The sequence below is a fragment of the Hippopotamus amphibius genome, chromosome 1 (genome assembly GCF_030028045.1).
Source record: "Hippopotamus amphibius kiboko isolate mHipAmp2 chromosome 1, mHipAmp2.hap2, whole genome shotgun sequence".
In the NCBI taxonomy this organism is placed as follows: Eukaryota; Metazoa; Chordata; class Mammalia; order Artiodactyla; family Hippopotamidae; genus Hippopotamus; species Hippopotamus amphibius.
In genome coordinates, this window is record NC_080186.1 from 43,453,102 (window position 1) to 43,478,918 (window position 25,817).

At 41.0% G+C, this 25,817-nt stretch overlaps 1 protein-coding gene across 7 annotated transcripts in view; it reads left to right on the plus strand.

Annotated features, from left to right (window-relative positions):
• The first annotated feature begins 542 nt into the window (after positions 1 to 542).
• The window catches only part of ZFYVE9 (zinc finger FYVE-type containing 9), a 193,486-nt gene continuing 168,211 nt past the window's right edge, over positions 543 to 25,817 (plus strand). For 6 of the 7 annotated variants that reach the window (XR_009049626.1, XR_009049625.1, XR_009049627.1 and 3 more), the window contains exon 1: positions 22,570 to 22,658. The gene's annotated coding sequence lies outside the window, so the exon portion shown is untranslated. Of the gene's footprint in view, positions 1,034 to 22,569; positions 22,659 to 25,817 lie in introns of those variants that run through there. The other variant, XM_057710762.1, reaches the window with a different exon arrangement.

The window sequence follows — 25,817 nt, forward strand, 5'->3', positions numbered from 1 at the left end:
CTTTTTAATTATAGCCATCCTAGTGGGTGTGAAGTGGTAAGGTAAGGCTGTATTTATAAGTTTTATTTACAGTCATTAGGTAAAATTGTTGAAGCTTTTACTTGCAGATAAATTGTCAGATTGTTTGATGATAAGGAGTTTTTTGGCCTAAGGATAAATGCTGTGAACTTTCTAGTTTCTTGTTTAGTAAACAGTGAACTGGTTAACCACATGGGGTGGTGATGGAAACTGTGGTATGGGAACTTCAACTAAAAGATTGCCTTCTAAGAATATTTCTTAACAAAAGGCAATTGTAAGACTTAGGTTTAGTTTTCCTTTAAGACTTAGGTTTGTTACATAGTCTTACAGTTGCTTTGGATGCCATAATTTCTATATGAAGTTATATAAAACATTTCTAAAAAGTTAGAGTCAAATTGCATTTTTACCCATTAACATTTCTGAGCACTCAGGTCTGACAGATTTTAAGGACTGTCTTTACCCCTCCATGATATATAATTCTGTATAAATACAGATTAGTCAAAATTACTAATTTTTTTTTATGATTTTATGTTTCTAATTTATTTTTTTAATTTATTAAAAATTTTTATTTTATATTGGAGTACAGTTGATTAAAATTCTTTATTCTTATATGTAATATAGTCCCCTATTGTTTGTTCCCATTCAGAGTATTAAAGCTTTTTTATGCGGTTTTATAGGACATAGTTCAGAGTCAGCAATAATGACTTGCTAATGTTTCTAAAGTTTTTTCAAACTAGTTAGGAAATCCTGCAGGGAATCATTGTTTGAGTAAACAGAATGCATTTGGGGCCTTCATTCTACATACAGTGGATCAGCTGCAGTGTTTTTTCCCATTTGATTGTGATCACTTTTAGATCTTTTAATGCTGATTTTGAACTGAGTGGGCTGAAAGTTATACAAGATTGTATAACTGGTTTGTTACACAATCTTACAGTTGGTTTGGATGCCACAATTTCTATATAAAGTTATAAAGAAACAGCAGTTTTGGAGTCTTTCTGTTGGGATTAATGAAAAGGTAAGCATTTCTGTTTGTAACAGTTCTTTTCTGACCTCTCATGGTAGTTTATCTGCCAGAATTCATTTTATTAAAATGAAGAAAGAGTAAATGATATGTTATTATCATTATTTCAAAACACAGCAGAGCTCAGCTCAGAATTCACTTTATTAAAATAAAGAGCAAGCAGTATCAAAATTTTGTGAAAATATTCCATCAGGGTTTATGTAAGTTTTAGTCTTCATTTTTAATTTTCAATTGAATGAGAGAAACAACCTCTAAAAAGTAATTGAAGTAAAACACTGCCAGTTTGAGAAAAAATTTAAAACTTCAGCATACATCAGCTAGACCTTTTTGTGATTCTGGTGATGTAATAGCTGCCCCATTTTTTTTTTTTTTTTTGTTTAATTTTTTAAAAGTCTTTATTGAGTTTGTTACAATATTGCTTCTGTTTTGTGTTCTGGTTTTTTGGCCCAGAGGCATGTGGGATCTTAGCTCCCCGACCAGGGATCCAACCTGCACCCCCTGCATTGGAAGACGAAGTCTTAGCTACTGGACTACCAGGGAAGTCCCTGGTTTTTTTTCTTTTTTCTTTTTTTAATTGATAGCTAAAGTAATTATTTTTGAGATTATTGTGCGGTCACTCTTGGAAATTTCTGCTCAGTAGTTAAAAAACAAGGTTAAGATTCTTTATTCTGGCATAGCCCTTCATGGTCTGGTTCCAACCTAATCATTCCTCACTCTTGTTTCTGCGTGCCCCATTAGCCAATCCTCCCAAGATTCCATGTTTAAAACATTTTTCTTGATTTCTTTTGTCTTTTATTACTTATTTGTGTAATGTAAAAGTTTTGTCAACAGTATGCCATCTTTCTGGTAGGTGTTTCATTTATAATTCTTAAAATGATCCTATAATACCCATGGTATCATGACTGTTTTACAGTTGAAGGAACTGAGACTTGGAGAGTTTTATTGACTTTCCTAAGCCCACATCCATGATTCAAACCATATAACTCTGACTACAAAGTCCACACTCTTTCTCCTCATGTGAACTTCCCTGTGTGTTCTGTATTTGTTTTATTATAAGATTTTCATAGTGCTTTAGAAGTATTCAGATTAGAAGAGCACAACTTTCGTTGATTGATTTTGGTGGCTATTTCCTTTTGAGGTATGTTACTGGCATGTAGCAATTTGTATAAAAAAAGATGTGTATGTGCACATATTGGGAATTTCCACTTTTATATACTTAGTTTTGAAGTATCAATAGATAAATGCCTGCTTTGTGATAAATATATGTGTATTAGATAAGTATAATAACTGATCTCTGGACCTCATTTCTCTGATCTAAAAATGAGTGGTAGGCTAGATGTTAAGGCCCTATCCACATTCAGTATTCTGTTCAATATTTCTAAAGAGGAGCTCAATGAAAAGATTATGGCATGTGGACAACTCTAGGCAGTGGTGACTAACTGTCATTAATGAAGTAACAGAACGGGGGGCAGTGGACTGTGGGTGGTGGCTGAGGAAGATAGGAGAATCAAGACCAAGGAATTGTAATTTAGATAAAAGTTTTGCCTGTAATGAATAAAGAGAATATATTTCTGAATAAAAACACAAAAGCTCTGGAAATTAGCTGGGTGAATAATTTGTGACTGAGGCCTCTTCCCTTTCTACTTTTTATTCTCTTTCTTCTGCTCATTCTTATGATGTGTTTGTGTTTGTGAAAAATGCATATAAAGCTGTGTTATATGAAAATAACCAGATCACCACTAGCACACTTGAAATAATCAAAGCTTTCCTATTGCTCATAAAGTGGGAATTCAGTAATTAAAATGATGGACCCATTGTTGTAGATCTTCAGAGAATTTGTTGAGAAAGCAAAGAGGGAATGTTTTGTATTCAAAAAGGATAAAATGCATTTTAGTGACAAAACTTTTATGCAGCCTACTCATCCTGGAGGTATTAGAGTTGCTAATATTGACATGTAGGTAATCAGGTGATGTTTCGACTGGTTCAAAAATTGTTACCCAGCTAGAAAATTGTAACCCAGCTAGAAAATTGTCATACTTTTCCTTGTTAGCTTTGCCCGAGTCCTTGGATCAGTGAATCTTGACTTAGCAAAGAAATCATCCTCGACCAGGAGCAAGGAAGTGTTCTTTAGTCAAATACAATAAATTTGGGGTTTTTTTTTTTTTAGCATAATAGATCCCTCAGGTAGAGATTTTTAACTGCACATTAGTATTTTAAAAACTGAGGAGTAAAAGCAAAGAAATTTGTTTCACTTTATTTAGCAGTATATTACCCAGACTAATTGGCTGTGGAACCCTTTTTTCCACATAATACTTAGTAGTACAGCTTTTACTGATCTAGGTCAACTTTTATCTGTTTTATAAAGCCTTACCCTCACAATATCCATGGCTATTTGAACCCTCTGGTGATCGGCCCTCATTACTTCCTGAAGGACTTCATTCTGTTGTTGATTACTGCTGATTATTAGAAAATTTCTTTTATATTTATTTAAAGATCTACTTTTCTTTAATATCTGTCCTTTTGTTGTTTTCCTCTCTAAAATTATACAGAATATTTACTCTCATTTTAATATCTGAAGCTGACAAGATAACATCTTCCCTGTCATAGTAATTAAAAGCTCGGACTTTGGAGTTAGACCGCCTGGATTCAAATTTTAGTTTCACTGCTTTTGCCTTATGATCTTGGGCAAGTTAATTAATGTCCCTGTGCCTCAGTTTCCTCATCTGTAAAAAGGGGATAACAATAATACTTTAGTGGACTAAATGAGGTGATCCAGGGACCTCCCTGGTGGTCCAGTGGTTAAGAATCCACCTTCCAATGCAGGGGATACGGGTTCCATCCCTGGTTGGGTAACTAAGATCCCACATGCTGAGGGGCACCTAGACCCGTGCACTGAAACTACTGAACACTTGGGCCACAGCTAAAGAGAAGCCTGCAATGAAGAGCCTGCACACTGCAATGAAAACTCAGCAGAGCCAAAAAATGAGATGATCCATAATACACTTAATTACGTAGTGTGTTGTTTGGTCCCCTGGGAAGCATTGAGATGGAGTTGCTAGTGCAAGAGATTTTTATGGGGGTAGGTAATAGAATGCCTGTGAAGGGAAAGGGAGAGGAAGCTGAACTGACCAAGGAGAGCCTCAGTCTGTGATGCAGGTCTGGAAAAAAAAAAAAAAATCTTGGCCAACCCAGTAAGAAGCTCTAGAGCAAAAACTGCCTAGTAGAGGAGTCCTGCATTAGGAGGAAATAGCCAGGTTCTAGTACACCCACTGTGTTTAGTCACTGGCTAGGAGCTGCCCAAGGAGAGTGTGGCTTCCATTGGAAAGCTGAGATGAATTCTGATATGCTGCAGCTGGATGCTGTTAGCTAACTGTACTCCTTGTACCTGAATGCAAGTTCTTTTCTGAAGGAAGATTGAAGTGATTGCCACAGTCCCTTTCTTATGCTGCGTGCATCTATGTTTCTAAACATTTTCTGAGAGCAGCTCCTCCATTTCCATGGACCTCTCTTCCTGATGGGTAAGTTAGAAGAAGTAGGTTAGTGAGACAGGCTTCAGCCTCCATCTCTGTAGCTGGTCTCAGGGTCACAGTGGTTCTCTTTGTCTCCTCCACCATCCAGTCGGAATTCTTGCCACTAGCTATCATTTCTGAAGTTCTTGGTGGTTTGTCTAGTGGAATGACCCAACCCTTATTTCTGAGGGGTCTGAGAACCATGTTTTTCTCAGGCTGGAGTGGTTGCTTTTGTTCACAGTCACAGTTGGGCAGGAGAATATCAAGTGGTACCCAAATGGGTCATCTGAATTCCACATATACCCCTTGATCCCATTATGTAAAGCAGCCCTACTTCTCCTGAAGATAAGGCTTAATTAACCCTGCCATTGCGGTGATTCTTCTTGACTCCTGGTCCCAGGATACACAGAGTCCCAAACGCCCAGGCTGCAGCTGTAATTTATAGTTCAGTATGATCCTTGATATGTCTCCTGGCAAAAGCGTGCCTAGGACCTCTAACTTTGTAGAGCCCAGTATTTTGGGAATGGAAAAGTCCTCCAGTGGATCATTGGGGATGATGGTAAGTGGGGGCCATTTCTGCTTATGCCTCTTGGTTCTCGGAGCCGTGTGTTCTTCCAACTGGGAACATAGCTCTGAATCAGTACATAAGCTGAATCCTAGAGGATAGCATACCATTCTTGTCTTCGAGCTGGTACATTGGCTATGTCTTTAGTAGGTCACTCCAATAGTCTGTAAGGCTGGATGCTTTTGTATGGTGCTGTTATGTGATAAGACCACTGAATCCCATGGATATGGGCATACTGCCATATTTCCTTCACTGTGAAGTGGTTCCCTTGATTGATTGCTATGTTATGTGAGATTCCATGTCTGTGGGTCAGGTACTCCGTGAACCCTTTTTCAGTTTTGTGGCTGGAGGACAGGCAGGAAAGACAAAGCCATATCTGGAATAAGTATTGAATACTTGTGAAGATCAATCCCTGACCTTTTCGAGAGGAAGTAGTACAATGTGGTCAGCTTGTCATCTAGCCAGTTGGTCAGCTTGAGGCATAGTGCTGTATTGGGGGCTCTGTGTGTGTGTATACATTAAATATATGTATAAAAGTATTTGTTGCAGGGTCCTTACTCCTGGGGATCCATCCATCTCTTTAAGCCTGTGGGTCTGGATCTGAAAACCGGCTCAGGTCCAGGAATTAGGCAAGGGATAGTAGCTTTTTATTGAGACAGCCACTCTCAGTCTTGTGCTTATCTGTTCTTGCTTTGCTTTCTTGCTTTGTTTGTGTATATATTAATAAGCAGCACTGTTGTTGATTGCCTGTCTCTTTTGCTGTAATGACACCAAGTTCTGTTAACTCACTCCACGGCTCCCTGTGGGTCAGGCTTTATATGACTGTCTCCTATCTTGCAAGTCATGATGATAGTGTGGTTCACTAGCTTCTGGTTTTAAGTGCCACCACCTGGCTGCTGTTGCTTCAGAGCCCCATCATCGCCATCATCAATGAACCAATCTCTGTGACAGCCTCTACTATAGAGGAGAGCCATCACTTAACTTCTTGGTGGTGCTAATGCTGTCTCACCAGTGCATTCCTGATGGCCTTGGTGAGTGGTGTGTCTGATGGGCCCTCTTATGGAACATAATTGTCTGGTGGGTCTTCTGACCTCACATAATATATCGACCCTAGCATTCCCCCTTTCCTGAGCACTTTAATCCCATTATCCATTTCCTTCCATGTTAATTCAGGCATTTCAATGTCATTCAGTGTGGGCCATTTTTTCCAGGCTTCTAGGAGCCACCCTCGCAGTGAGTTACCAAATCCTAAGTCCTTGTCACAGGTAATCCCCACATTCTGAGACAGTGGCCCTCCACCTCCCAATAAAACTTTACCTTATTTAGTAATGTTTTGGTCTCCTTGATTTGGTCTCCTACTCTCAAAATCCAGCATTGTGTGTATCCCCGCTGATCCTGCTGATATGTGCTGGCTAATTCTTGCAGCAACTTTGGGGTGTTGTCTCTTTTCTCCCTTATCAGGCCCAAGATGTCCTTAACAGGGTTAACATTAATTATTATCGTGGCAACCACGAGTGGAGGTGGGGGCAGATCTTGAGGGGAGCTCTTGTTGCCTTGCAGGTGAGAGACCTCTGAAGTGCATTCTTGCACAGTGGGAAGTGCCAACATCATCTCTGCAGACTCTGAGCGTGCAGAGGAGTCTGAAGAATCAGAATCTTTGGGGGCAACCATCTTAGTTGTCCCTACCCCATCTTTCAGGCTTCCATGTTTTCCAGACCAGGACCCTGACCTTAGCATAATAAACCTGCCCTGACTGAGCATTGAGTCATCTTCAAAGCATTTCAACCTTTAACTGTCTTTTCCTGCTCTTTCACTATAAGTAAGAAGAACTTCTTTGTGAGCTACCAGAGAGCCCTCTGGCTTTCACACTTCGTTTCCAATTGGTAGCGGCCCTTTCTAGGGAGTCTGTACAACTAACAACCAGCCAATTCCATTGTTCTTATTTGTATTGTTCCCCTTTTCAGACATCACAGTCATTACACCACATGGAGTGTTCCTCTTTGGAAATATTATCCCAAGAAAGTTTTAGCACTGTTCCCAAGGTTTTAACATTTGGGCCACCAGCTCATGCCAGGGACTGTCCGTGCCTCACATACCACCCAGGATGAGATCCTTATTGCCAGTGGGACAGTAAGTGATCTAGGTTCCAAACCCCATTCTTAACTTCTGCTCTCTCAGTCCATTTCTGGTATCAGCTGCGCCAATTTGAGTTCTTCTGGAAGCAGATGTCAGGACAGTGTTATTAGGAATACAAGAAGTATAAGGGGGAGGAGGTTGACTCCTATGGAAGGAAAGGGGGGAGGAAACAGAATCAGTAGGGAGAGCCTCAGAGTGTGATTCAGATCTGACAGAGGGCTCCAAAGCAAAAATTCTTCATTAGAGAATCCTGTATTTGACAGAAATGGCCAGGCCTTAGTGCCATGCTGTGATCAGCTGCCCAGGAAGGGAGTGATCTCAGCTTGAGAGCTAGGGATCCTGAAGGGACTGTAGCTGGAGGCTGCCAGCTGAATTCTAGGCTATGCTATCAATTATTGGAGGGTTGGAAGCATATCTTCTGCTTAACCTATATCCTCTTTGAATCTCCATCTGCTGTTCATGCTCTTTTTAATTCCCTCTTTTCTTTAAAGTATGTTCCTTGGAAAAAGTGGCTAGTTGGGTTTGCATATCAAATGATTGTGCAAATGTTTTTGTAAGACAACCATCACACTTTGGTATGCAGCAGAAGTGCCTTATTCATACTTCCATTTTTTCACACAGAACATTAAAAAGAAATTTACTCGAGTTGAGGTGTAACAAAATTAATTTTTATTGCTTCATCGATCAAGTAAAACTGGCATTTTTTTTTTAAACTGAGAATGCATGGCAGTGAAGAATATGACTACTAATAAAATTTGGTGTTGCTGCGTTGATGTGTGCTGAAGTGCAGACAGTTTTACCCACCACTGCTTTTGCACTTGTGCAAATGTCAATACAGTGAAAAAGGCATACTAAGCTATTGTATCTATCATATCTGTTATTATGAAAAAATTTTTTGAATGGTTTATTTATTTTTTACTGCACTGGGTCTTTGTTGCTGTGCACGGACTTTCTCTAGTTGTGGCGAGTGGGGACTACTCTGTTGCAGTGCACGGGCTTCTCATTGCGGCAGCTTCTCTGGTTTTGGAGCACGGGCTCTAGGCATGCAGACTTCAGTAGCTGCAGCATGTGGGTTCAACTAGCTCTAGTTGAGCTAGTGGCTCGCCAGCTCTACAGCGTAGGCTCAGTAGTTGTGGCGCACGGGCTTAGTTGCTCCACAGCGTGTGGGATCTTCCCGGACCAGGGATCGAACCTGTGTCCCCTGCATTGGCAGGCAGTTTCTTTCTTTTTTTTTTTTTTTAGAACTTTTATTGAGATACAGTTAACATACAATAAACTGCATATATTTAGAGTGTACAGTTTGGTATCCCAATCTCCCAATTCAATACCCTCCAACCCTCCCCGCTTTCCCCACTTGGTGTCCATATGTTTGTTTTCTACATCTGTGTCTTGATTTCTGCCTTGCAAACCGGTAGATTTATACCATATTTCTATAGTCCGCATATATGTGTTAATATACAGTATTTGTTTTTCTCTTTCTGACTCACTTCACTATGTATGACAGTCTCCAAGTCCATCCATGTCTCTAGAAATGTCCCAGTTTCCTTGCTTTTTATAGCTGAGTAATATTCCATTGTATATATGTACCACATCTTCTTTATCCATTCATCTGTCGATGGACATTTAGGTTGCTTCCATGTCCTGGCTATAGAGAATAGTGCTGCAGTGAACACTGGAGTGCATGTGTCTTTTTGAATTATGATGTTCTCTGGGTATATGCCCAGCAGTGGGATTGCTGGGTCATATGGTAACTCTATTTTAGTTTTGCAAGGAACCTCCATACTGTTCTCCACAGTGGCTGTATCAATTTACATTCCCACCAACAGTGCAAGAGCTTCCCTTTTCTCCACATCCTCTCCAGCATTTATTGTTTGTAGATTTTCTGATGATGCCCATTCTGACCAGTGTGAGGTGATACCTCATTGTAGTTTTGATTTGCATTCCTCTAATAATTAGTGATGTTGAGCAGCTTTTCATGTGCCTCTTGGCCATCCATATGTCTTCTTTGGAGAAGTGCCTATTTAGGTCTTCTGCCCATTTTTTGATTGAGTTGTTTGTTTTTTTGATATTGAGCTGGATGAACTGTTTATATATTTTGGAGATTAGTCCTTTGTCTGTTGACTCATTTGCAAATATTTTCTGCCATTCTGAGGGTTGTCTTTTCGTCTTGCTTATAGTTTCCTTTGTTGTGCAGAAGCTTTGAAGTTTCATTAGGTCCCACTTATTTATTTTTGTTTTTATTTCCATTACTCCAGGGGGTGGATCAAAAAAGATCTTGCTGTTATTTATGTCAAAGAGTGTTCTTCCTATGTTTTCCTGTAGGAGTTTTATAGTGTCTGGCCTTACATTTAGGTCTTTAAGCCATTTTGAGTTTATTTTTGTGTATGGTTCTAGGGAGTGTTCTAATCTCATTCTTTTACATGTAGCTGCCCAGTTTTCCCAGCACCATTTATTAAAGAGGCTGCCTTTTCTCCATTGTATATCCTTGGCTGCTTTGTCATAGATTAGTTGACCATAGTTTATCTCTGGGCTTTCTATTCTGTTCCATTGATCTATATTTCTGTTTTTGTGCCAGTACCATACTGTCTTGATCACTGTAGCCTTGTAGTATAGCCTGAAGTCAGGAAGCCTGATTCCACCAACTCCATCTTTCCTTCTCAAGATTGTTTTGGCTATTCACAGTCTTCTGCATTTCCATACAAATCATAAAATTTCTTGTTCTAGTTCTGTGAAAAATGCCATTGGTAATTTGATCGGGATTGCATTGAATCTGTAAATTGCTTTGGGTAGTAGAGTCAGTTTCACAGTGTTGATTCTTCCAATCCAAGACCATGGTATAACCCCTCCATCTGTTTGTATCGTCTTTGATTTCGTTCATTAGTGTCTTATAGTTTTCTGAGTACAGGTCTTTTACCTCCTTGGTTAGGTTTATTCCTAGGTATTTTATTCTTTTTGTTGCAATGGTGAATGGGATTGTTTCCTTAATTTCTCCTTCTGATCTTTCATTGTTAGTGTATAGAAATGCAAGAGATTTCTGTGTGTTAATTATGTATCCTGCAACTTTACCAAATTCATTGATGAGCTCAAGTAGTTTTCTGGTGGCATCTTTAGGATTTTCTATGTATAATATCATGTCATCTGCGAACAGTGACAGTTTTGCTTCTTCTTTTCGAATTTGGATTCCTTTTATTTCTTTTTCTTCTCTGATTGCTGTGGCAAGGACTTCCAAAACTATGTTGAATAGTAGTGGCGAGGGTGGACATCCTTGTCTTGTTCCTGATTTTAGAGGGAATGCTTGCAGTTTTTCACCATTGAGAACAATGTTTGCTGTGGGTTTGTCATATATGGCCTTTATTATGTTGAGGTAGGTTCCGTCTGTGCGCACCTTCTGGAGAGTTTTTATCATAAATGGATGTTGAATTTTGTCAAAAGCTTTTTCTGCATCTATTGAGATGATCATGTGGTTTTTATCCCTCAGTTTGTTAATATGGTGTATCACATTGATTGATTTGCGTATGTTGAAGAATCCTTGCATTCCAGGGATAAACCCCACTTGATCATGGTGTATGATCCTTTTAATGTGTTGTTGGATCCTGTTGGCTAGTATTTTGTTGAGGATTTTTGCATCTAAATTCATCTGTGATATTGGTCTGTAGTTTTCTTTTTTTGTAGTGTCTTTGTCTGATTTTGGAATCAGGGCGATGGTGGCCTCGTAAAATGAGTTTGGGAATGTTCCTTCCTCTGCAGTGTTTCGGAAGAGTTTGAGAATGGTGGGTGTTAGTTCATCTCTAAATGTTTGATAAAATTCACCTGTGACGTCCTGGACTTTTGTTTGTTGGGAGATTTTTAATCACAGTTTCAATTTCATTACTTGTGATTGGTCTGTTTATATTTTCTATTTCTTCCTGACTCAGTCTTAGAAGGTTATACCTTTCTAAGAATCTGTCCATTTCATCCAGGTTGTCCATTTTATTGGCATATAGTTGCTTGTAGTAGTCTCTTATGATGCTTTTTATTTCTGTGGTGTCCATTGTAACTTCTCCTGTTTCCTTTCTAATTTTATTGATTTGAGTCCTCTCCCTCTTTTTCTTGATGAGTCTTGCTAGAGGTTTATCGATTTTATTTATCTTCTCAAAGAACCAGCCTTTAGTTTTATTGATTTTTGCTATTGTTTTCTTTGTTTCTATTTCATTTATTTCTGCTCTGATCTTTATGATTTCTCTGCGTCTATTAACTTTGGGTTTTGTTTGCTCTTCTTTCTCTAGTTTCTTTAGGTGTCAGGTTAGATTGTTTATTTGGGATGTTTCTTGTTTCTTGAGGTAGGATTGTATTGCTATAAACTTCCCTCTTAGAACTGCCTTTGCTGCATCCCACAGGTTTTGGATCGCTGTGTTTTCGTTGTCATTTGTCTCTAGGTATTTTTTGATTTCCTCTTTGATTTCTTCAGTGATCTCTTGGTCACTTAGTAGCATATTGTTTAGCCTCCATGTGTTTATGTTTTTCACAGTTTTTTCCTGTAATTGATTTCTAATCTCATAGCATTGTGGTCAGAAAAGATGCTTGATATGATTTCAATTTTCTTGAACTTACCAAGGCTTGATTTATGACCCAAAATGTGATCTATCCTGGAGAATGTTCCATGTGCACTGGAGAAGAATGTGTAATCTGCTGTTTTTGGATGTAATGTCCTGTAGATATGTATTAAATCAAGCTGGTTTATTGTGTTATTTAAAGCTTGTGTTTCCTTATTAATTTTCTGTCTGGATGATCTGTCCATTGGTGTAAGCAGGGTGTTAAAGTCCCCCACTATTATTGTGTTACTGTCGATTTCCTCTTTCATAGTTGTTAGCATTTGCCTTACGTATTGAGCTGCTCCTATATTGGGTGCATATATATTTATAATTGTTATCTCTTCTTCTTGGATTGATCCCTCAATCTTTATGTAGTGTCCTTTCTTGTCTCTTGTAACATTTTGTATTTTAAACTCTATTTTATCTGATATGAGTGTTGCTACTCCAGCTTTCTTTTGATTTCCATTTCCATGAAATATCTTTTTCCATCCCCTCACTTTCAGTCTGTATGTGTCCCTAGGTCTGAAGTGAGTCTCTTGGAGACAGTATACATATGGGTCTTGTTTTTGTATCCATTCAGGCAGTCTGTGTCTTTTGGTTGGGGCATTTAGTCCATTTACATTCAAGGTAGTTATTGATAATGTATGTTCCTATTACCATTTTCTTAATTGTTTTGTTTATGTTTTTGTAGGTCCTTTTCTTCTCTTATGTTTCCTGCTTAGAGATGTTCCTTTAGCATTTGTTGTAGGGCTGGTTTGGTGGTGCTGAATTCTCTTAGCTGTTGCTTGTCTGTAAAGCTTTTGATTTCTCCATTGAATCTGAATGAGATCCTTGCTGAGTAGAGTATTCTTTTTTTTTTTTTTTTAATTTTTTTTGGGGTACACCAAGTTCAATCATCTGTTTTTATACACATATCCCCATATTCCCTCCCTTCCTTGACTCCCCCCGCCTCGAGTCCCCCCCACCCTCCCCGCCCCAGTCCTCTAAGGCATCTTCCATCCTCGAGTTGGACTCCCTTTGTTATACAACAACTTCCCACTGACTATCTATTTTACAGTTGGTAGTATATATATGTCTGTGCTACTCTCTTGCTTTGTCTCAGTTTCCCCTTCACCCCCCCGCCCCCTCCCATACCTCGAGTTCTCCAGTCCATTCTCTGTATCTGCGTCCTTGTTCTTGTCACTGAGTTCATCAGTACCATTTTTAGATTCCGTATATGTGAGTTAGCATACAATAATTGTCCTTTTCTTTCTGACTTACTTCACTCTGTATGACAGATTGTAGTTCTATCCACCTCATTACATATAGCTCCATCTCATCCCTTTTTATCGCTGAGTAATATTCCATTGTGTATATATGCCACATCTTCTTTATCCATTCATTTGTTGATGGGCATTTAGGTTGCTTCCATGTCCTGGCTATTGTAAATAATGCTGCAATAAACATTATGGTACAAGTTTCTTTTGGGATTATGGTTTTCTTTGGGTATATGCCCAGTAGTGGGGTTACTGGATCATATGGAAGTTCTATTTGTAGTTTTTTAAGGAACCTCCAAATTGTTTTCCATAGTGGCTGAGTAGAGTATTCTTAATTGTAGGTTCTTCTCTTTCATTACTTGAAGTATATCACACCACTCCCTTCTGGCTTGCAGAGTTTCTGCTGAGAAATCAGCTGTTACCCTTATGGGAGTTCTCTTGTATGTTATTTGTCGTTTTTCCCTTGTTGCTTTTAATAACTTTTCTCTGTCTTTAATTTTTGTCAGTTTGACTACTATATGTCTTGGTGTGTTTCTCCTTGGGTTTATCCTGCCTGGGACTCTCTGCACTTCCTGCACTTGGGTAGCTGTTTCCTTTCCCATGTTAGGGAAGTTTTCAGCTATAATCTCTTCCAGTATCTTCTCGGGTCCTTTCTCTCTCTCGTCTCCTTCTGGGACCCCTATAATGCGAATGTTGGTGCATTTAACGTTGTCCCAGAGGTCTCTTAGGCTGTCTTCAGTTCTTTTCATTCTTTTTTCTTTATTCTTTTCCGCATCAGTGATTATCACCCTTTTGTCTTCCAGGTTACTTTACTCTCTCTTCTGCCTCAGTTAACCTGCTATTGGTCCCTTCTAGTGTATTTTTCATTTCAGTTATTGTGTTGCATATCTCTGTTTGCTCTTTAATTCTTCTAGGTCTTTGGTAAATTTTTCAGTCTTTGCATCCCATCTTTTTTCAAAGTCCTGGATCATCTTCACCATCATTATTCTGAATTCTTTTTCTGGAAGGGTGCCTATCTCCTCTTCATTTAGTTGTTTTTCTGGGGTTTTATCTTGTCCCTTCATCTGGTACAAAGTCCTCTGCTTTTTCATTTTCTGTATCTTTCTGTGGCTATGGTTTTGAGTTCCACAGAAGGAAATACTGCTGATACTCTTGATACTGCTGTCTGCCCTCTTGTGGAGGAAGCTACCTAGGAGGCTGGAACTTGCTTCCTGATGGGAGGGACTGATGGTGGGTAGGGCTGGGTGGATGGAGCTCAGTAAGACTTTAATCGGATTTGGTGGGTGGAGCTCAGTAAAACTTTAATCTGCTTGTCTGCCAATGGGTGGGGCTGTGTTCCCTCCTTGTTTGATGTTTGGCCTGAGGCTACCTAGCAGTGGAGCTTATAGGCTCTTTAGTGGGGCTAATGGCAGACCCTGGGAGGGCTCATGCCAATGAGCACTTCCCAGAACCCCTGCCCCCAGTGCCCCTGTCTCCTCAGTGAGCCACAGCCGCCCCCCACCTCTGCCTGCAACCCTCCAACACCAGCAGGTAGGTCTGATTCAGTCTCCTATGGGGTCACTGCTCCTTCCCCCTGGGTCCTGGTGAGCACGCTTTTTTGTGTGCCCTCCAAGAGTGGAGTCTGTTTCCCTCAGTCCTGTGGAGGTCCTGCAATCAAATCCCGCTGGCTTTCAAAGTCTGATTCTCTGGAGATTCCTCCCCCCATTGCTGGACTCCCAGGTTGGGAAGCCTGACGTGGGGCTCAGAACCCTCACTTTAGTGGGTGGACTTTTGCAGTATAACTGTTCTCCAGTTTGTGAGTCACCCAGCCAGCATTTATGGGATTTGATTTTAACGCGATTGCGCCCCTCCTACCGTCTCATTGCGGCTTCTCGTTTGTCTCTAGATGTGGGGTGTCTTTTTTGGTGAGTTCCAGTGTCTTTCTGTCGGTGATTGTTAAGCAGTTAGTTGTAATTCCGGTGCTCTTGCAAGAAGGAGTGAGCTCACGTCTTCCTACTCCGCCATCTTGATCTGTCTCCTGGCAGGCAGATTCTTAACCACTGAGCCACTAGGAAGGTCCCTGAAAATGTTTTTTTTAATTGAAATGTAATTCAGATATAACATTAGTTTCATGTGTACAGCATAATGATTCAATATATGTATGAAAATAATTTTGACCTCATATACTTCCTGAATGGTCTTGGGGATCTCCTGGAGTCTGCGGACCATACTTTAAAAACACTTAGAGTAATCTAAACTCATCCCATTTTGTGCTTGGATACTTTAAAGCAGCCTGAACTTTACTTAATAAGATTACCTAGCTTTTTTGTTGTTGGTTTTTTAGTAAATAAATAAATAAATAAGTGAATTTATTTGTTTATGGCTGCACTGGGTCATCTTGCTGTGCCGGGGCTTTTTCTAGGTGCAGCGAGTGGGGGCTACTCTTCATTGCAGTGCACTGGCTTCTCATTGCAGTGGCTTCTCTTGTTGCGGAGCATGGACTCTAGACATACAGGCTTCAGTAGTTGCAGTATGTGGGCTCAGTAGTTGTGTCTCTCAGGCTCTAGTGCACAGGCTCAGTAGTTGTGGTGCATAGGCTTAGTTGCTTCGTGGCATGTGGGATCTTCTGGGACCAGGGATTGAACCCATGTCCCCTGCATTGGCAGGCAGATTCTTAACCACTGCACCACCAGGGAAGTCCCCTCATATAGTATTTAAAGGAATTAGATTTTTTTTTAAGTAGGGTATGGGGAAACCAATGAAGAGTTAAAATAATAGACTAATTGGTCATTGAGCTTTTAGAACAATTATTTTGGCTTCAGTGTGGAGGATGGGTTGGAGGAGGATCAGAATGGATACAGGTATACCACTTGGGAAATTGTTGAAATCTAAGCCAGAGATGGTAGTATGAATTAGGGTAATAACATCTGGGATAAAGAAGAAAGGTTGGATGTAGGGGTATTTAAGAGTTAGAATTGTTAGGATTGTTTGGACATAGTTGATGAGGAGAATGGTTCTTAGGTGTCTGGCCTTGGGATATTGAATGTATGATGAAACCTTTACTTCTGGATAGGAGGTATAATAGGAGGTATACTAGGTTTTAGGGAGAACTAGTTAAAGCCACTAGAGGGAATGAGACCATCCAGTGAGAACAAGTACAGTGAAGAGAGAAGAGGTCTGAGAACATGATTGGATAAAAAATCATAGTTATGAGACACACAGGGAGAAAGCCCACAAAAGGAGACAGAGAAGGAAAAGACAGAGGAGGAAAATCAGTAGAAAGTACTATCAAGTTTTGTAGGAGAAAGGGAAGAGAGTTTTTTTTTTTGTTTTTTGTTTTTCCTTATAAATTTATTTATTTATTTATTTTATTGGCTGTGTTGGGTCTTTTTTGCTGTACGCGGGCTTTCTTTTTAGTTGCGGTGAGTGGGGGCTACTCTTTGTTGTGGTGCATGGGCTCTAGATGCGTGGGCTTCAGTAGTTGCAGCCCTTGGGCTCAATAGTTGTGGCTCACGAGCTCTAAAGCACAGGCTCAATAGTTGTGGCGCACAGGCTTCGTTGCTCCGCGGCATGTGGGATCTTCCTGGAGCAGGGATCGAACCTGTGTCCCCTGCATTGGCAGGCGGATTCTCAGCCACTGCGCCACCTAGGAAGCCCAGGAAGAGAGTTTTAAAATAAAGGAGTGGTCAGCTGTGTTGGTTCCTCTGGATAGACTAAGATGAGGATTTAAAGTGTCTATTGGACTTGGCAATTAGAAGGTCATTGATGGATTTAGAAGAGCTTCAGTGGCTTGAAGAGAGAGTAGATGAGTGATTTTTTTTTTTTTAAAGCACTTGACTATGAAGGGAAGGTGAAAAGGCAATAACTGGAGGGGAATGTAGAGTTGAAGGAGAGATTGTAATGCTTGCTATTAAAAGCTTAAAAGATACCTGTCATTAAAAGATATCTGAAGATATTTATAGACCATTAGAGGAAGAAGTTGAAAAGACAGAGGGCGTAGACACTCAGTGCTTGTTGGAATGTAGACTGGTTTCAAAATTAATTAATGTGTGTATTGGGAGATAAATTAATCTCCAGTTGGCTAGACTAATTATGAATGTTTGGGATATATTTTTGTTAAAATTTATTAGAACAGCAACCAGCAACAAATAGAACACTCAAAGTCAATTTTAGAAGTCAGAGAGTAGTTAGAGATTTTCTAGGCTAGTTCCTTCATTGGAGAGATGAGTGAATTGAGATCTAGGTTAGTACTTTTGTCTTTTATTTCATTTATCTAAAATTAATAAAATTAAGACGCTTATGCACTTGAATTTCCTTTTTCAGGACCAGTCTTTTGTTACACATATGCTTATTTAGATAAAATACTTTCAATTTTTAAGATTTTCTAATTACACATGACTTTAAAAAATAACAACAGAAGACCAGCCTACACAAGTCAACATGCATATTTTAAGAAGAATGACTTCTGCAGCAGACTTATTCCTCAGATTCCGCATTCACCTCAAATATCTTTTTGGATCTTTCTGACTTTCTCTCAGCGGAACTAAATGCTGCGCCTCTGTATACCTATCTGTCGTGGATTATATTGTATTGTAGCCCCTCCCTTCATTGGGCTGGAAATTTCTTATTTTCAGAACTCTTATAATAGCTCTTGAGCATACATAGTGGGTAATTGGTAAATATTGGCATATATATATTTTTTTCTCCCCCCTCCATGGGCTATGCCATGTGGCTTGTGAAATCTTAGTTCCCTGACCAGGGATGGAACCTGGGCCCTTGGCAGTGAAAGCATGCAGCCCTAACCACTGGACCACCAGGGACTTCCTAAATATGTTTTTGAGTAGATATATGCTTGGATGAATTCATAGACTGGACAAGAAGATAAGACTTCTGTTTGTATCCAAGGGAAGGAAATGTCCTAAACCTTCAGATGTACCACTCTCACTCTGGATGAGTTTCAGCAATCTTTGAATTTATAAGCTTTATTTTTGGTATTTAGGTGTAGTAGTGGTCTCCCCACCCCACCCCACCACCACTTTGAAGCTTCATAATCATATGTATTTGTTAAGTTATCTGCCGTCAGCCTTCATATTTAGTATACTGGATGTTTCAAAGATATAATTGATATAAACCAGTGTCTTCCTTACCAGTTATGAGTTGTCTTTTACTGTGAAGATTACCCAGAAAATGTGTTTAAATTTTTGAAAATTGTGAACCTGCTTTCAGAATTCCTTTATTGTTAGGTGCTTTCGCTCTTCTGTTATTCTTTCAGCTTTGTCTTCAAGCTTGTCAGAGCTTTTTCTTTTACAAAAATAGTTTTTATTATTATTATTGAAGCCACTGAAATGAGGAGCCCGCGCACCACAATGAATAGTAGCCCCCACTCGCCACAACTATAGAAAGCCCATGTGCAGCATTGAAGACCCAACGCAGCCAATAAATAAATAAATAAATAAATAAATAAATAAATTTATTTATTTAAAAAAAAGACAGTAAAGTAGGAGTGAATGGGGCTGCGGACAACACTTCATGGAGTTTTATAAACTCATGCAACTGTCAGGTAATTTAATACAGTTTTTATCCTTGGGAATATAACTTTCTAGCTGGCAACTTTAAATTAGGTTATTTCATGTTTCTGGTTGTCCTTTTGGTGTTTCTTTAATGACAAGTGGGGATGCGTCCCTAGCATGGGGTTCTTATTTTAGATTGCTTAGAATGGTGTTGGAAAAAGTGTTACTTTTGATCAAATATTTTTTGTAGTATTTTAAAAGTAACATTAAATAGGTCAGCATGACATTTTTGTGACTTAACTACTTTAAAAGCTTTAAGGAAAGTAATTTCGAAGTCAGCTTTTTTTTTTTTTTTTTCCTTCTGTCCTGCTCAGAAAACAGTTCTTTCTTGACTGTCTAGGAAGGTTATCTATGATAATGATCCTTTAGATTTAAGGAGTTACTAATGTTCAGTATAAAAGAATTGATTAAAAACTTTATAAATCCATTGATATACTATTTTTTGTTTTGGGGAAGTAGAACCTTTAGGTCTGCTTCCCTCTAGTACAGCACCACATGCCCATCCCCTGGTTTCTTTTTTCTTCCCCCCAGGTTTCTTAAGAAGTGTTTGATATTTTAAGCATCTACTTGTCTGGCCTTTTCATTTAGGAAGTAATTGCACCTCACAGAGTGCTTTCTCTTTTGATTTTCATAGCAATCAAATAAAGGGTTACAGCAGATAATTTTATTATCCCCATTTAGCAGGAATTAAAAAACAGGTAAAAAGAAGTTAAGCAACTTCTCTAAGGTCACACCATGCTAAAAGATTGTAAATTCATGCAGAGAGCCTCATTCTGACAAAATTATCAATGCTTAGTGTAGGTACTTTTCATGAAATTACAAGTTGGAAAATATTGTTCAGGAATGTTTAAAACTCCTTGCTTATTAGCTTTGTTAGACAATTAGTATTAGTCCCTGGCAAATCAAACAAGTAAAATATGCTGTTTATTGAGTTGGAAGTTTTAATATAGAGCTTTGCTGAACACTTTAAAATCCTTTGTTAAACATAAAATTGCTTAGTTTCTTCAGCATTTATCATAGTTGGCATTTGATGAATGTTTTGAAGAATATGATTTCATTAAAACTAATAGTTTTATAATTTTGTACAGAAAATAGTTTTGTAGCCCTTAAAATGAATTTATTGTGGGAGTACTGGTTGTTAGTATTTTTGTTTTTTGTTTTTTTTATAAATTTATTTATCATTTTTAATTAATTAATTATTTATTTATTTTTGGCTGCATTGGGTCTTCGTTGCTCCGTGCAGGCTTTCTCTAGTGGTGACAAGCAGGGGGCTACTCTTCGGTGCGCTGGCTTCTCATTGCAGTGGCTTCTCTTGTTGCAGAGCATGGGCTCTAGGCACTCGGGCATCAGTAGTTGCAGCACGGGGGCTCAGTAGTTATGGCTCTTGGGCTCTAGAGTGCAGGCTCAGTAGTTGTGGCACATGGGCTTAGTTGCTCCATGGCATGTGGGATCTTCTGGGACCAGGGATCAAACCTGTGACCCTGTGTTGGCAGGCAGATTCTTAACAGGCAGATTCTTAACCACTGTGCCACTAGGGAAATCCTGGGAATACTGGTTGTTAATTGAAGATTCATTTCAATGGCTTTTATATGGTAGATTGATAGACATGGCCGAGCATGCATATTAAAAATCAGGCAGATTAGAAATAATGGTTATTTCTAGTTTTATTTAAAAAATAGCTTTATTGAATTATAGTGTATATACCATAAAATTTCACCTATTTAAAACATATAGTTCAGTGGTGAGAGTTGTACAGCTATCACCACTATCTAATTTTAGAACAATTTCATCATTCCCATAGAAACTCCTTTCCTGTTAGCACCCATTCCCTGTTTCCTTTCATCACCCTTCCTCAGTCCCTGGCAACCACTAGTCTATTTTTTATCTATATGGATTTCTTTATTATGGATATTTCATATAAGTGGCATCTGGCTTCTTTCACTTAGCAAAATATTTTCAAGGTTCATCCATGTTTGTAATATGTATCAATACTTCACTTCTTTTTATTACTGAATAATACTTCATTGCATGTACCACATTTTATTTATCCATTAATCAGTTAATGGACATTTGGATTGTTAACACTTTTTAGTTACTGTACACAGTGCTGCTATGAACATTTATGTATAAATTTTATGTAGGCATATTCTCTTGAGTCTTTACCCAGGAGTGAAATTGTTGGGTCATATGGTTATCTCTATGTTCACCTTTTTGAGGAACTACCAAACTGGTTTACAAAGCTGCTACACCACTTTACCTTCCTGTCAGCAAAGTATCAGGGTTCCAATTTCTTCATCTCATCAACACTTGCTGTTGTTTTGTCTTTTTGATTCTAGCCATCTTTGTGGTTGTGAAGTGATATCTCATTGTCATTTTGATTTGCATTTCCCAAGTGACTAATTACCTGAGCCTCTTTTCATGCGCTTATTGTCTATTTGCATATCTACTTTAGAGAAATGTCTTTTCAAATTCTTTGCCTGTTTTTAATTGGGCTATTTGTCTTTTTATTTTTGGTTGCAAGAATTAAAAAAAAAAATATCCTTGGGCTTCCCTGGTGGTCCAGTGGTTAAGAATTCACTTTCCAACGCAGGGGATGCAGGTTTGATCTCTAGTTGGGGAACTAAGATCCCACATGCTGCAGGGCAGCCAAGCCCATGTGCCACAACTAGAGAAACTGTGTGCTGCAACTACAGAGCCTAGATGCTCTGGGGGCCCCTGCCCACATGCCACAACTGGAAAGAAACCTGTGCCTCGCAATGAAGAGCCCGTGTGCTGCAACTAAGACCCATTGCAGCCAAAAATAAACAAACAAATAAATATTTTAAAATATATGTATATATTTCTTATATATAGGGACTTCCCTGGTGGTCCAGTGGTTAAGACTTTGCTCTCCAAATGCAGGGGGCATGTGTTTGATCCCTGGTTGGGAAGATCCCACATGCTATGTAGCTCAGCCAAAAAAATATATATGTACATATATATATATATTTTTTTTTCATCTTCTCTTTGTTGGGGTTTTAGTTCTATAAAGAGCTTAAAGATATTGTTATATATATCCCTTGAGGTAGAACCAGGACCCTGCCCCAAGGCTGCACTATTGTTTCTCTGCTGCTCCTCCCTTGACTTTGCATACCCTCCCTTCCCTGATTAACAACTGTTTGAATCTACCCTTTGGAACTCAGGGAAGGTGAAGGAGGCTGGAGGCTGTTCCCTACAGACCAGGAATGGGGGACATGGAAAAAGGCTTCTGTGCCCAGGAGCCCTGCAGGGTCCTCCTCAGTTTCATCATGAAAGGGTGTTGGATTTTGTCAAATACTCTATTTGTCAAATGTGCGTATTGAAAAGAACATGTAATTTTTGTTCTTTGATTAATATAGTGTATTACATTGATTAATTTTTGTATATTAAACTGATGAGGAAAATTTGGAGTTCATAGCTTTATGCCTGCTCTGCTTTGTAAAACCTGCTTGCTGCACTAGAGTGAAGACAAAATACTTTAACAATCAACTGGAACCTAAAAGAATGTTCTATTCCTGCCCCCTCTCACCTTTGTTTGGAAACCCTTTGTGTGTAACCTCTAGCAACTCCCGTGCTCTGTAATCACCTGAAATCTATGGAAACTGAGTAGCCAATCATTTAATGCCAACTGTAGCTATGTGTCTTAACCTGTATAAGGAGAGAATTCACCTGGAATGGGGCCCAGAATTTCAGAGCATTAGCTCATCTGGGTCCGCTGGGTCAATCAACTTGAGTTCTCCAACCCTCCGAGTGTGGTGCTTGGTTTCTCGTGGGATCAATTCCTGCAGTATTTTGGAGGCCCCAGCAAGATTCCAAGCATGCTGGCCCCTTGAGCCACTGGACTGGTGACTCGGCTGGGTCAGAGCAAAGGAGCTGCGGGGTTTATGAGGAGGTGTGCCACCCGACGGTATTCCGGGTTCTCTTTCAGACTGATGCTCTAACTCTCCGGATGGCCGGGCCCCGACGGGCTCATTGGAGGGACAGACCAACTCACCAGGAACGGTCGCAGGACCAGGTAAGGCCCTGGGGCACTGAACCCAGTCAGGTCCCATCTCTGGACGGAAGAGGAGCTTGATCACCTCCTAAGGTCTTTGGTAAGAAGACCACCAGTTAGGGACCTTCCCAGAGCGGGGAGGCACCCACCAGTTAGGGACCTTCCCAGAGTGGGGAGGCACTGTAATAAACTCTGGTCTGAATATGTGTGTGTGAGTGAGCGCCCTGGTTCATGCTCGTTCCAGGATGATTGTGTGGCTCCACAGCCTTTGTGGCTATAGAGTCCTAGTGGGCCCTAACCTGTGGTTTCGTGGTGACCTCATATAGCTCAGGGCAGTATCTGCCTCTGGGCGCCCAGTCCCTCCCTGCGAGTCAGATTCAAGTCAGGACTCTATACCACCTGCCAAAGCTAAGAGGCACCTAAGCTCCTCACAGAGATGTGGACAGGTGGGCACCTGAGTGGTCTCCTCTTCAGAGGGGACACCCATCCTTGTTTGTCTTTGTGCCATTGACACAGGGTGGGATACATGGGGAGGAAAAAATAATTGGAAATTGTGCCCTTTGCTTTAGAGCACTTCATCAAAACTATCCCCTACAAGTTTGGATTATCCTCCCCTTTCCTCAGCTAACCTTCTGAGCCAGTATATTGGGTTTTCCCTTCTCCCTCGTGTTTAAAGAAGCAGGTTGCACTTGTTAAGATGGGAGGAAATTCCTCAAAGCCAACTGTTTTGGATTGTATGATGAAAAACGTTAAGAAAGGTTTTTCCAGAGACTATGGTGTTAGGATGACTGCGGGAAAGCTCCGCACGCTGTGCGAGCTGGAGTGGCCCACCTTCAGGGTGGGATGGCCTACTGAGGGTACCCTGGATCTCCCTACCTTTAGAGCAGTGTACCGAGTGGTGACAGGGACCCCTGGGCACCCAGACCAGTTTCCATACATAGATTCCTGGTTACAAATTGCTGTTCAGCTGCTTCCCTGGGTTCGGCTCTGCGTGAATAAGCAGGGACAGTGTAGGATCTTTGTAGCCCAACCGGCTTTGAGAAAAAGTAAAGAAAAACCGGCTAAGGTTATCCACCAAGAGGACCCTGAAGAAGAGCCCCTCTGCCTCCGCCCTGTATACCAACAGCTCCACCAGCTCCCATTCAGCCTCCTCATCCTCTCTGCCCTCTGTGTCTCCACCACCTCCAAATCCAGAGCCCCCTTCAAGTCCACGGTGGCTTTGCTTGGCCAGCCAACCAGCGCAGCAGCCCACAGCCTTGTAGATGCCCTTGAGAGAGGCCCTCAGGTCAATGAGGATGGCTCCGTCCAGCCAGGACGCCTGGTCCTTTATTATCAGCTCTTCAGTACTACCGACCTCCTCAGCTGGCAAGCAGTGATTGACCTCCTTGAGTCCATTTTTCACATCCACCAACCTACCTGGGATGACTGTTGCCATCTCCTTCTGACTGTCTTCAACACCGAGGAACGCTGCCAGATTCTATCAGAGGCTCGGAGATGGCTCCAAGAGCAGGCACTGGCTGGTATGATAGATCCAGCAGCCTGGGCCCTGGGGGCCGCACCAGATGTCCAACCCAACTGGGACTTCAACACCCCGGATGGGAAGGACTCTCTTGACAAGTACTGACAAGCCTTGCTGCAGGGGCTGAGAGCAGGAGCTAGGAAACCAACCAACATGTCCAAGATGACAGAAATGCACCAAAAGCCAGATGAATCACCTATGGAGTTCTACAAGAGATTATGTGAAGCGTTCCAGGTGTATACCCCTTTTGACCCTGAGGCGCGAGAATCAATGCATGGTTAATGCAGCGTTTGTGGCCCAGTCTCACATTGACATCCGCCACAAGCCTCAGAAACTTGAGGGCTTCACTGGGATGAATGCCACCCAACTGCTGGAAGTCATGAACACGGTGTTTGGAATCATGACCAAGAAGCCCAAAAGATGGCTGACAAGCTCATTAAGCAGGAGGTGTCCCTGCTGGCCGCCACACTGGGGAACCCAGGTCTGGTGAAGCAGGCTGCTCCCCCATGGAAAGGGGAAGCCAAGAAGAGACCAACGTTACGTTGTGACCAGTGCGCCTATTGCAAAGAAACCGGGCACTGGAAAAATGAATGCTCCCACCGCAGCGGGGCAACTGAAGGGTCAAAGAAGTTCAGTCCTATAATCAGAGAAAAGTACCAGCCTGAGCCAGTCGTCCAAGACCTTATTGGCCTGGCTGGAACAGAGTCAGAATAGGGAAAACTGGACTCCCTGACCCTAGGCCCCCCAGGAGCCAATGGTTGCAATGAAAATTGGGGGCCAATCAGTGACTTTCATGGTAGACACTGGAGCTGAACACTCTGTAGTGACCACACCTGTGGCTCTCCTTACAAGTTGGACAGCAACTATCATTGGGGCTACAGGAGACAAGACTGCTCGCTTATTCTGTAAAGCCTGTTCGTGTCAGCTTGGGGGCCACTTGGTGACTCACGAATTCTTGTACTTACCAGAGTGCCCCATTCCTTTGCTGGGCAGAGATTTGCTGACAAAGCTGGGGGCACAGATCACTTTTGCCCCCCGGGAAACCCACAAGCCTCACCCTGGGGAGCCAACTAGCTCTGGTGATGGCTGTAACCATGCCCAGAGAAGATGAATGGCATCTCTACTCTTCAGAGAGGGAACAGACAAATCCCACTAACCTGCTAGAAGAATTTCCCGCTGTCTGGGCAGAGAAGGGATCCCCAGGTTTGGCCAAAACCCATGCACACATTGTGGACCTAAGGCCAGGGGCCACTCCTGTCAGGCAGAGTATCCAATACCGCGAGAAGCATGTCTGGGAATCCAGGACCACATTCAGTGCCTGCATGATGCTGGAATTCTGATCGAATGTCAGTCTCCTTGGAACACTCTGCTCTTACCAGTCAAGAAGCCTGGAGGAAATGACTACCTTCCTGTCCAGGACCTCTGTGCTGTCAATAACGTAGTAGTCACCGTCCATCCAGTGGTCCCAAACCCTTACACCCTCCTGAGCGTCTTGCCCACCCAAGCAAGCTGGTTCACTTGCCTTGATCTCAAGGATGCCTTCTTTTGCCTCTGGCTATCACCGGCAAGCCAGCCCTTATTCGCCTTTGAGTGGGAAGACCCACACAATAGGAGGAAGATACAGCTGAGTTGGACCTGACTGCCACAAGGCTTCAAAAACT